We start from the raw sequence: 10,398 nt of genomic DNA, 5'->3' as shown, positions 1-10,398 counted from the left end.
GTCAAAGCATTTCACTACATATCGTACTGTGTATGACTGTGTACGTGACAAATAAAAATTTGAATTTGAATTTGAATTTGGTCCATGTGAATCTGAAGAAGAAACACTCAGTGCATCATGGGAATCCCTTAGCAGCCTACACCTATTGCAGCATAACTAAGGGAGGATTCAGGGTCACCTGATCCAGCTCTAACTATATGCTTCAGAAAGGAAAGTTTTAAGACTAATCTTAAAATAGAGATAGTGTCTGTCTCCCAAATCCAAACTGGAAGCTGGTTCCATGGAAGAGGGGCCTGAAAACTGAAGAACTCTCCCTCCCATTCTACTTTTAAATACTCTAGGAACAAAAAGTAAGCTTGCAATGCGAGAGGGAAGTGTTCTAATGGGGTGATTCGGTACTATAAGGTCATTAAGATAAGATGGGGCCTTATTATTTAAGACCTTGTATGCAAAAAGCAGGATTTTGAATTCAATTCTGGATTTAACAGGGAGTCAATGGAGGGAAGCCAATATCGGAGAAATTTGCTCTCTCTTTCTAGTCCCTGCCAGTACTCTTGCTGCAGCATTTTGGATTAACTGAAGGCTTGTCAGGGAGTTTTAGGACATCCTGATAATAATGAATTACAGTCGTCCAGCCTAGAAGTAATAAATGCATGAACTATGTAACCCACCTAAAATTGCATCATGAAATTAACTGCAGTTCCCAAAGAATGTCAGTAGGTGGCACTCTGAGATTGTGTAGTGCTTGTGAACTTGAATCGTTATCGCGAAGGAGAACAACGTTAAGGCTACAAATGCTGGTCGGAGCAACTCACCAGGAATTTTTCCCTATTTCTTGTAAAAAAAAATGGATTTTACTCTTCCGCTTGTTGGGAAATGCGGACATTTTTGGTTGATGCCGATGTACCTCTTTTATGATCCCTGTTCATTTCCGGTGAGTTGACTCACTACGTTAGCATAGCAAGCTAATCGTTAGTTAAGTGTAGTGTAAATTCTATGTGTTTTTTAAGTGCTGTATTATCTTTGATACTCTAAGCCAATCGGAGATGTTTTTTTCTGAAAGCTAGGAAGTAAGTTTTATTTCCTGTAAGGAGATGATAATCAGTCAATGATAATCAATGATATAAGTGACCATTTACCAGTCTTTGCATCTTATAATTGCCATTATAAAATTAACAGAAATGAACACAAGATTATTTACAAAAGAATTCGAACAGAGAAGACATTTAACTGTCTTAAAAATTAACTTTTAAAGCAAGAAACTTCTTCATGTTCATGTTTATGAACACGAAGAAGTTAATAAACCTTATGAAGCATTTTTAAGAACACATTAAACACACATTAGTAACACATTACTTGGTAAAAACTGCCAGGTGATTGAAATCAACAGGAAACACAACTATGCAGGAAGACCATGGATGACTAAAGGACTGCAAAATGCCAGGAAAAAAAGAACACCCTATATCTTATATATATATATATTTTATTAAAAGGTTAGAACACAATAAAGAAAACACAAAAGGTATATGGAATGTCATAAACAGTACAATCAAAAATGAATCAAGGAACAATGATTACCCTGGGTACTTTATAGAAGGGACAAAAAGCATTAACAAAATGAAAGAGAAAGCAAATTGTTTTAATGAATTCTTCGTAAATATGGGGCCAAAACTGGCAGAGGAAATAAAGGCCGATGGAATAGAAAGGAACACTGGTGAAAATATTGAAAGGAATAGAAGCTCAGTGTTTCTAAGAGCAGTGGAAGAGAATGAAATATATGACATCGTTAGAGGACTTAAGAACAAAACCAGTACAGATTGGAATGACATTGATGTTGTAACAGTAAGAGAGTTGCTGATTATTTATGGTATTGGAAAACCGTTAAAATACGTTTTCAACTTGTCTTTTCAAAAAGGTTTTTTTCCTGAAAAAATGAAAGTTGTTCAAGTTATTCCAATTTACAAAACAGGTAAAAAGCATCACTTTGCAAATTATAGACCAGTGACTATTTATAAAAAGTTTATAAAAATTTATAAAAAGATTTGACAGTTTTGTGGACAAATGTGAATTGCCTACATAATAAGAAGTACACACTTGGAGTTTTTTTAAATTAAAAAAACTGTTCAATACCAGGGCTGCCACGATTAGTCGACTAGTCACGATTACATCGACTATCAAAATCGTCGAAGACTAATTTAATAGTCGACGCGTCGTTTGAAGCTTTGTAAGATCCCAAAAGACACAGGAATAAGTAGTAGGATTTAAGAGTGTAATAACGGACTGAAACAGAAGATTCCAAAAATGGCAGCAGCTAGTTAGTTTTAATATTACTCTTATTATTCTTTCTGGGTCACAAAATAAATGTTTAACATATTTCAGGAGAGAATGTAGCTGTGTAAACCTCAAATATGTGCTCAGTTTATCAAGACACCACATATTTTCAAAAGCGCCCCGACATTTTCGGAGACGTCTGTTACCCACTAGCTCGATAGCTAGCCGGGGTTCAAGGCTCGCTAGAGCCGGTGAGAACACCAGACTCCTGGCAAACCATTTTCAAACCCACCGCCGTCTTTCGCTACTCAGGTTAAACATGATATCCAAGTCACTTAGATAACTTAAAAATGTTATTGTTTGGCTTTTTTCAGTATTTTATTTGTTCCTGAGTAAATTGGTTTGGCTGAGATTAAAGTTATAGTTTTTACACAGCTGAATAAACGTCAAGCAGACAGCTGATCATCAGAAGTGTGAGATGCTTGAGAATTTACTCCGGTGCCCTGTTATATTTTAGATAGCAAGGAGCAGACGGCTGAGTTTATTAAACTTCACCGAAACAATCTGCAAATTTAATTAAAATTTAATAAACTATCATCTTGTCTTTATTTTTTAGTTAGCACATACACTTAAAGCTGTAAGCTAATGATAGTTATATTAGAGCAGATGCATGCTGGTGCAGTAAGCTCTGTGTTGCATGATCTGATTAGTGGACTAATCGCAAAAATAATCGGTGACTAGTCGACTATCAAAATAAACGTTTGTGGCAGCCCTATTCGATACTGTCAGTCATGAAATTCTAATAAAAAAAATGGAAAGTATGGGTTTAGGGGAGTGGTTTTGGACTGATAAAAAGCTATGTAGTGAATATGCAACAATATGTACAAATAAATGAGTAGGAATCTAAATTGATGGATGTTGCATGTGACATACCTCAAAGATCAGTATTAGGTTCAAAAGAATTCATGGATTCTTTATTGTCATTCGCATCACATGTTTACATGAGGTGTAACGAAAATTACGTGCACGTGGTCCCGGAGCGAAAGAAACAGAATAAAAAGAAAACAGAATAACAAGTAATAAGTATTTCAAATAAATTAAGTGCAGCAACCTGAGTATTATAAATGCAAGTATTAAAATAATACAAATAAAATAAATAGAGTGCAACAACCTGAGTACCAGTATGGAGTATAGATATAGAAATGTAGGTATAAATACTTTAGCAGCAAATGGCATGATGTCTAGCATTGATAAAGTGACGATGTCAGTAGTGATTAGGTGCTACAATAACAGTTCTTGTCCATTATTGACTGAGAAGTCTCACAGTTTCTGGAATGAAGCTGTTTCTCTGTCTGGTGGTTTTGCATTTAATGCTCCTGAGCCTCCTGCCTGGGGGGCAGAAGGTTTATTATGTATAAAAATTATATTTGCCAAGTATCGAAGATTCTAAAGTTTGTAATATTTGCAGATGACACAAATATATTTTGTTCAGGTGTGGAATTGCCACAGGTTTTGGAGGTGATCACACAGGGATTAAAGATATTAAAGAAGTGGTTTGATATAAATAAATTATCATTAAATCTAGATAAAAGCAAATTTATGTTATTTGGAAACCATAAGAAAAATATCGAAGTAGAAATATGTGTTGACAATGTATATTTAGAAAGAGTAAATGAAATAAAATTTCTTGGTGTGATCATTGACCACCATCATTGTTAGGGGGAAATTGGAAAGGAGGCATTGCCGTTCTGGGGAAAACAAAGCAAATCTTGGATCAGAAAGCACTTCACTTATTATACTGTGCTTCACTACTACCATATATGAGCTATTGTGTAGAGGTCTGGGGAAACACATGCAGAAGTAATACACAAACAATAACTATAATGCAGAAAAGGGCCATTAGAATAATAAATAATGCAGGGTACAGGGAACATACAAATGCACTCTTTATCAAAATGCATGAAATTCCAAGACTTGGTGAAGTTTGAAACAACGCAAATAATATATAAAGCAAGAAATAAAATGCTTCCAAAAGACATCTGTAAATTGTTTATAGAAAGAGAAGGGGGGTATAACTTAAGAGGAAAATGGAATTTAAAAATACAAAGTCCTAGAACGACAAAGTATGTCTATCTCAATAGCGGGAGTTAAATTACGGAACAGTCAGACCAGAACAAATAAAAGAAAGTAACAACATAAACTAGGGCTGGGCGATATGGCCTAAAATTCATATCGCGATATAATTTGAAGCATGTGCAGTAACGATATATATCGCGATATATTCTTTTCTTCTGTATAACGTATTTTCCGCACTATAAGGCACTTAAAATCCTTTAATTTTCTCAAAAATCGAGAGTGTGCCTTATGTATGAATTCTGGTTGTGCTTACGGACCTCGAACCGATTTTGGCGTGCAGAAATCTGTTAAAAAATGTTTTAGTACAACTTTGTTAAGCCGCACTGCTTGATGGATTGTCAGAGCATTACAGCTGCCGTAGTGAGGAGCCTCGCGGAGTAATCTGGGTCCAAAACTCCGTCTGCTTCAGGTCCCAAAGTCAAAGGAACACTGAGAGTTAAAAACGGTCTAAATTCTTTCATCTTTAATAAAATTATCAGCGTTGCTGCTTTATCAGGTGTAACAATTAAGTTTAACATCCATGCGTCCATGAAAACAGAAGTTATTACATTTAACGGAGTTAGAAGTTAACAGGAAGTTAGCTCGCTAGTTTACACCTAAACATGACATACCATGTTCTGACTGAGAGATTTTTTAAACTAATTCAAACGTACAGCTCTGCTACCACTTCCAACATAAATGAAAACAGGAAACTAAACAGCAGTGGCGTTTGTAGGGTTACTGAAGTTGGACTACCTGGTATATAATGTTGTGCTACGTGATTGCTAGCGACACAGCTATTTAAGCATAACATTAGCACAGTGAAGGATGAAGGATGAACGCCAACTTTTTTTTATCACTCATTAAAACTTAGTGAGGGATTCTGGTGGTCAGGGACAAATGCAATCGCATAGCAGGATGCTATACACGGGCCAAACTTCAGTCAGGAGAACAACTAAGATTATTCATCCACAATACGAGGTTAGTTATTAATATACTGCAACAACATGAGAATAGAACAGCTGCGAGAGAATTCAACATTAATGAATCAATGTTACGGAAGTGGAGGAAGCGCAGTTTTTGGCTTTCCCCATATTTCAAAAGTGCTTCATCTCTTTGCTATGACTGTCGCCCAGCATAATTTGCAGATGATAATGGTTGTAGCCGCTGCGATGCTTTCAACCAAAACAGGCGCAGTTTGATGACATCATCAACATGCGCCATCGCGATAGAGTGATATAGTCAAAATCTCTATCGTTGGCCAAAATTATATCGTTTATCGTTTATATCACCCACCCCTAACATAAACCAGTTTAAAATAAAATATAAAAAACAAATCTTAAACAAATATAAGAATGAAGAAAACGGGGTAAACCCAGGACCGTAATTGAAGTGATGTTTTGGTTTGTTTGTTTCATTATTTGTGAATCTAATTTACGTATTCTGTCTTTATTTATATGAAAGAAATGATATTGTCATTTTTTTGTTTGTTTTGCTGTTGTTTCATTTGTTTGTTTGTTTAATTTAAGACTAAAAGAAAATGAAATGAATGAGATGTAAAATTTGAGGGGGTAGGGGCAAATAAGTGTATACTTCTGCCTACTCCTTTTCAAACAAAAGAATTGAATGATATTATGTAATGATGGTGAATGTACATGTTTGAAATAAAAATGAACTGAAGTGAAATAAATATGACCAGTCTTTGAATAAATAGTACTGCGACCACGTTTTGTACTTCTCTCGTGCATCGATGAGGTGCATTCTCACAATTCAGTAAGCGCTGGATTATTGTTACTGCTGTTCACAAAAGAGGAGATGTGAGTTAATTTTGTGTGATAAGTGCCTATGGAAACCGTTTTAAGGTTCTTTAATTCTGTTATTATCGATTGCATTAAGTTGTCATTTACGAAAATGAGAGGTGTATGGTCACTAGTGTTGATTAAGTTGTTTTATAATATTAATGCAAAATGTGTTCACTGCCCTGTGCAGGTTGGTCTTTTTGTTGGAGTGTGAAATTGTGCGAGTGAGACCAGTAAATTCACCTGCAGCGAGCCAGGATTCAGGATCCCAGCTGCGATGGAGGAAGGTTTGCAGCCTACTTAGAAGTGACAGACGCGTTACTTCCTGACAGATAAGCTTATGAGATCTCAAAACAATACACTGCCTGGGTAGTACTACTAACATTAACACTATCCACACACACTTCACACACCTGAACAGAAAAGACTGAAAAGAACTCTGAACTGAGTACACAGGCTGACAAACATGGACTATTGGAATTTTCTCATTGTGAATTGTTGAATGACTATTTATGGTTTTGTTTAAATAAATGTTAACTGTTCTTTTAGCTGTGTGTCACGTGCTCCTTAGTCGATTTCTAGAGAACATAAACCCAAGATCCTAACTTCCTCTACGTTCTGTAGTGGTAAAGTATCATGTGTTACAACTAGGTTTTTAGCGTCACGTTGAGACAGGATATTCCTCATTTCAGAGATATTGCACAAATGGAAGAAAGCAGTCCTACATATTTGTTTAATATGTGCATTGAAGGACATATCCTGGTCAAAAATTACTCCAAAATTACTTTCCTGCAACCAGGAAAGAAATTACTAGCCAGGGAGACGTGGCTAGTCGTTGCTCCATTATTTATTCCAATTCAAGCTCATGCAGTCTTTTGTTACTTTATAGTAGTACAACTGTGTATTTACTTTTTCCAAAAATAGCTCACATTATGATGATGATGATGAAGCTTTATTTGTCACTTGCAGTTGCCTGCAGCAAAATTGGACCCCTTCTGACCATACATACATTACACAAACATCACATTGGGGAGACAGGTCAGAACAGGGAGCTTACAGAAAAACAGTGAAATGTACAACACAATAGGGGAGTGGAGGAGGAAAAAAGAGAACTCTACTCAGACTGAGCTCCTGGTAGGGGATCAGTATGAGAACAGAAAACAAAAATTCCTCAGCACAAAAAGCACATGAATCTTCACACTGTAACACCATGAAAACACATGACAAGCAACAGGGATGGGTAAATGGGGTGAGAGGTTGCCGGTGTAGACAGCAGCATGATTCCACACTGGCCCGATCAATCGCCGTCTGCATCGGGTGGGTGCAACCATTGGAGGCGTTTGGAGGGGGGAGAGGGGTGAGTGTACATCTGCGTCAGTGTACGTGTGTGTGTGTCCTGTTCAACTTGAGAGAGAGTGTCCTTTTACCTGGTTAAGCAAAGTCAACAGTCCTGATCCGACGCAGGTGTCCTTGAAGGATACGATCAGAGAGAATTTCTTGTTCAGGAGCCAAATGAGTGAAGGAGATGATTGTTTGGGTTAATGTGAACAACTGCATGCAATTTCACAGTTGGTCTAATGTCCATCACTGGTCACTTGATCTGTCAATTTCCCATTGCAGAGCCGTGAGCTTCTCTAAGATCTTATCCATATTGCGTTCAATAAACGCAGTGTGAGTACTCAGAGATTGCCCATCGTCAATCACGTCGGCCAGCCTTGTGGGACCGCTTTCTTTGTTTTCGATAAGCCAGGTTCAAGCCAGCTCCGATCAGCCAGAACTCTGTTATCATGGTTCCAAATGGGTAGATCTCGTTCAACGTCCTCTATTGAGAGTGTCGCCAGACACACGACGCAACCGACCATCAAGTATCCGGCAGCAAGGGGCTCTGCAGGACAATCAGGCTCTCCCGAGCCCAGGCTTCTCATCAAAAATAGGGTGTCAATTTCGTTAAGGGACCAGTTGATCAAATTCATAATTCTTTAGGTCTTAGAGAACAAGACTGAGAGACTCTCTGAGGGTTAGAAAGTTACACGAGAATACACAAGGACATGAGAAGCCAAGCAGGAAAGATAAGGGAAGGGAGAGGGAAAAGATGCAACTGCTTCCGTCAAGAGCGAGATAGGATTTCACATATTCTCAATACGTGTTCCGTTATCAGATAGACAAAGAGAATGAACATATTCCACTGTCATAGACAAAGCCGATTTTCTTATGAAACTCGCTTCAAAATGAATGCTAAAAAGATAATCCATAAATTTCGAAAGATTCCGAAAGAATGGTGTAATCACTACCATCTTGATATGTGCACTGAATTTAAGTAAATACTTTATGGCAGAAAACAAACAACTAAAACAACACACTATAAAGGTGGAGCCGATCAGTAACATTACAGAACGTTGAATTTACTAGACTAAACAATGTTTCTGTGCTTTCAGTTTCTGACCTTAATAACTAATCTATGCAATATATCGGGTGTGACTGCTTTTATTTTCTGTTTCTGGTACAATACTAGCCTGCAAGCAGGAAAGAAATGATAAGGCAGGGAGTACATGTAACATTATGAGAAAACAGTGCTGAGCATGCTTCTGACTACTAACAACAGGCCAAACCATGGTCTCACACTGCCACCTACTGGTACAAAAATGGAGCATCAGCTACAAATATCCCAGACTAGTTACCAGGTCTATAGTTAAAACTAGTTAATTTAGAGGATTTTCAAAAGAAAATATCACTTACATTTAAAGTAAAATAGCTGAAATATAAGTTAATTCACATAAATGTGATTAGACGTTAGTGGCTATCACACACACACACGTTCATACTGTTGCTCTTTGATTAGATAACTCTATGGCTGCTGTCAATATACAGGCGAAGCTTACGGGTTATGCAGCCAACTTTGTAAGTTGGATCATTAAGTCTATGAATCACCCTGTTAAGCACAAAAAGGTGCTTACACAACTGAAAAAATCTGCTATGTCTTTTCCACAGGGGACTCACCTTTGTATAGCAGACCGATATAGATTGAAGACTGGTTGGGTTGGCCAAATAGTCCATTCCAACTTTAACTCTAAGACAGAGGGGTGGCCATCCTTATGGGTAAAAACGTCCCATTTCCTGTATCAACCATTTTATCTGATCCTATGGGTCCTTATTATGGGTCCGTATTACTGTGGTTGGCCAACATTATGGACTTTATGGACAACTTTATGAACTGATTTAAGCCAACATTTACGCCCCCAAATGGGATGATGAAACCTTAATTGTCTATTAATTCTCGTGAATTCTGGATATGACAACACACAATCTCATTTTAGCTGGAGGTACAAGCTGTGTGCTCTCTAACCTAGAAAGAAGCTCTAATAAGGATACTCATCCAGGGCATGCTCCGACTATATTCCTGTCCACAAAATGTTCTATTGGATAAATTCATTTGTCACTGATAAATGTCCTCTTCCACTTATTGAAACTTGCAATTATCAATCTATTGTTATTTCAGATCATACCCCCCTATTGATGAGATGGGGGTTGGATGCCTCACTGCCCTCCGCCTCTGGCAGTGGCCCTTTCTACTAAGGAGGCAAGAGTTCTGCATGTCCTGGTGACCCTCCACCTGTTTCACAGGTGGGTGCAGCCTGATCTATCTAGTGAAAGTCTAGACAGACCAGACCAGCTCAACCACACAGACACTTCCTACCCGATTTGAGGACAAAAGCAGAGTATGCAATATGTGGGACAAACAAACACACACACACACAAATGGCAAATGTGAGATCATGGGAATCTAAGCAGCTTGAACCGAAAGTGACTAAAAATTGTCAAGGCTGAGCAGGACTCAAGCGCAGACTACGAATCACAATAAACATTTTTTTTATTTACATGACACAGAGTGCACTATATACAAGTGGGGAGAAGGGGTCCAGCGAATCCAGAGGTCCATGGAGGGTGGGGGGCTCCACAGGCTCACTGCAACTGCCACACTCACGAACAGGGTCTCAAGGCGGGGCACGGAAAATCTATATACAAGGACAAAATGTTAAATGCCAAGCAAAGCACAAAGAGAAATCAAAATATTTCCAAAGCTAGAATTGCACTAACGAATGTTACACAGTAGTCCAGCGACAAAGGGCTCCAAGCAACTGCCTTCAGAAGTGGCTGGTAAACAGGATGATGAACCTCAGGTGAGAAATTGCTTGCAGGTGTGAGGACAGCAACC

The 10,398-nt window shown here is 38.0% G+C and overlaps 1 long non-coding RNA gene across 1 annotated transcript; it reads left to right on the top strand.

Annotated features, from left to right (window-relative positions):
* The first annotated feature begins 672 nt into the window (after positions 1-672).
* Positions 673-9,752, top strand: LOC309719803. The gene is made up of 3 exons (XR_014280324.1): positions 673-934; positions 6,376-6,554; positions 9,682-9,752. It is a non-coding gene; the product is annotated as an uncharacterized lncRNA (long non-coding RNA).
* Positions 9,753-10,398: the final 646 nt, after the last annotated feature.

Source organism: Aulonocara stuartgranti, assembly GCF_965226115.1.
Source record: "Aulonocara stuartgranti genome assembly, chromosome: 12".
In the NCBI taxonomy this organism is placed as follows: domain Eukaryota; kingdom Metazoa; phylum Chordata; class Actinopteri; order Cichliformes; family Cichlidae; genus Aulonocara; species Aulonocara stuartgranti.
This window is presented reverse-complemented; position numbering and strand designations above follow the sequence as displayed.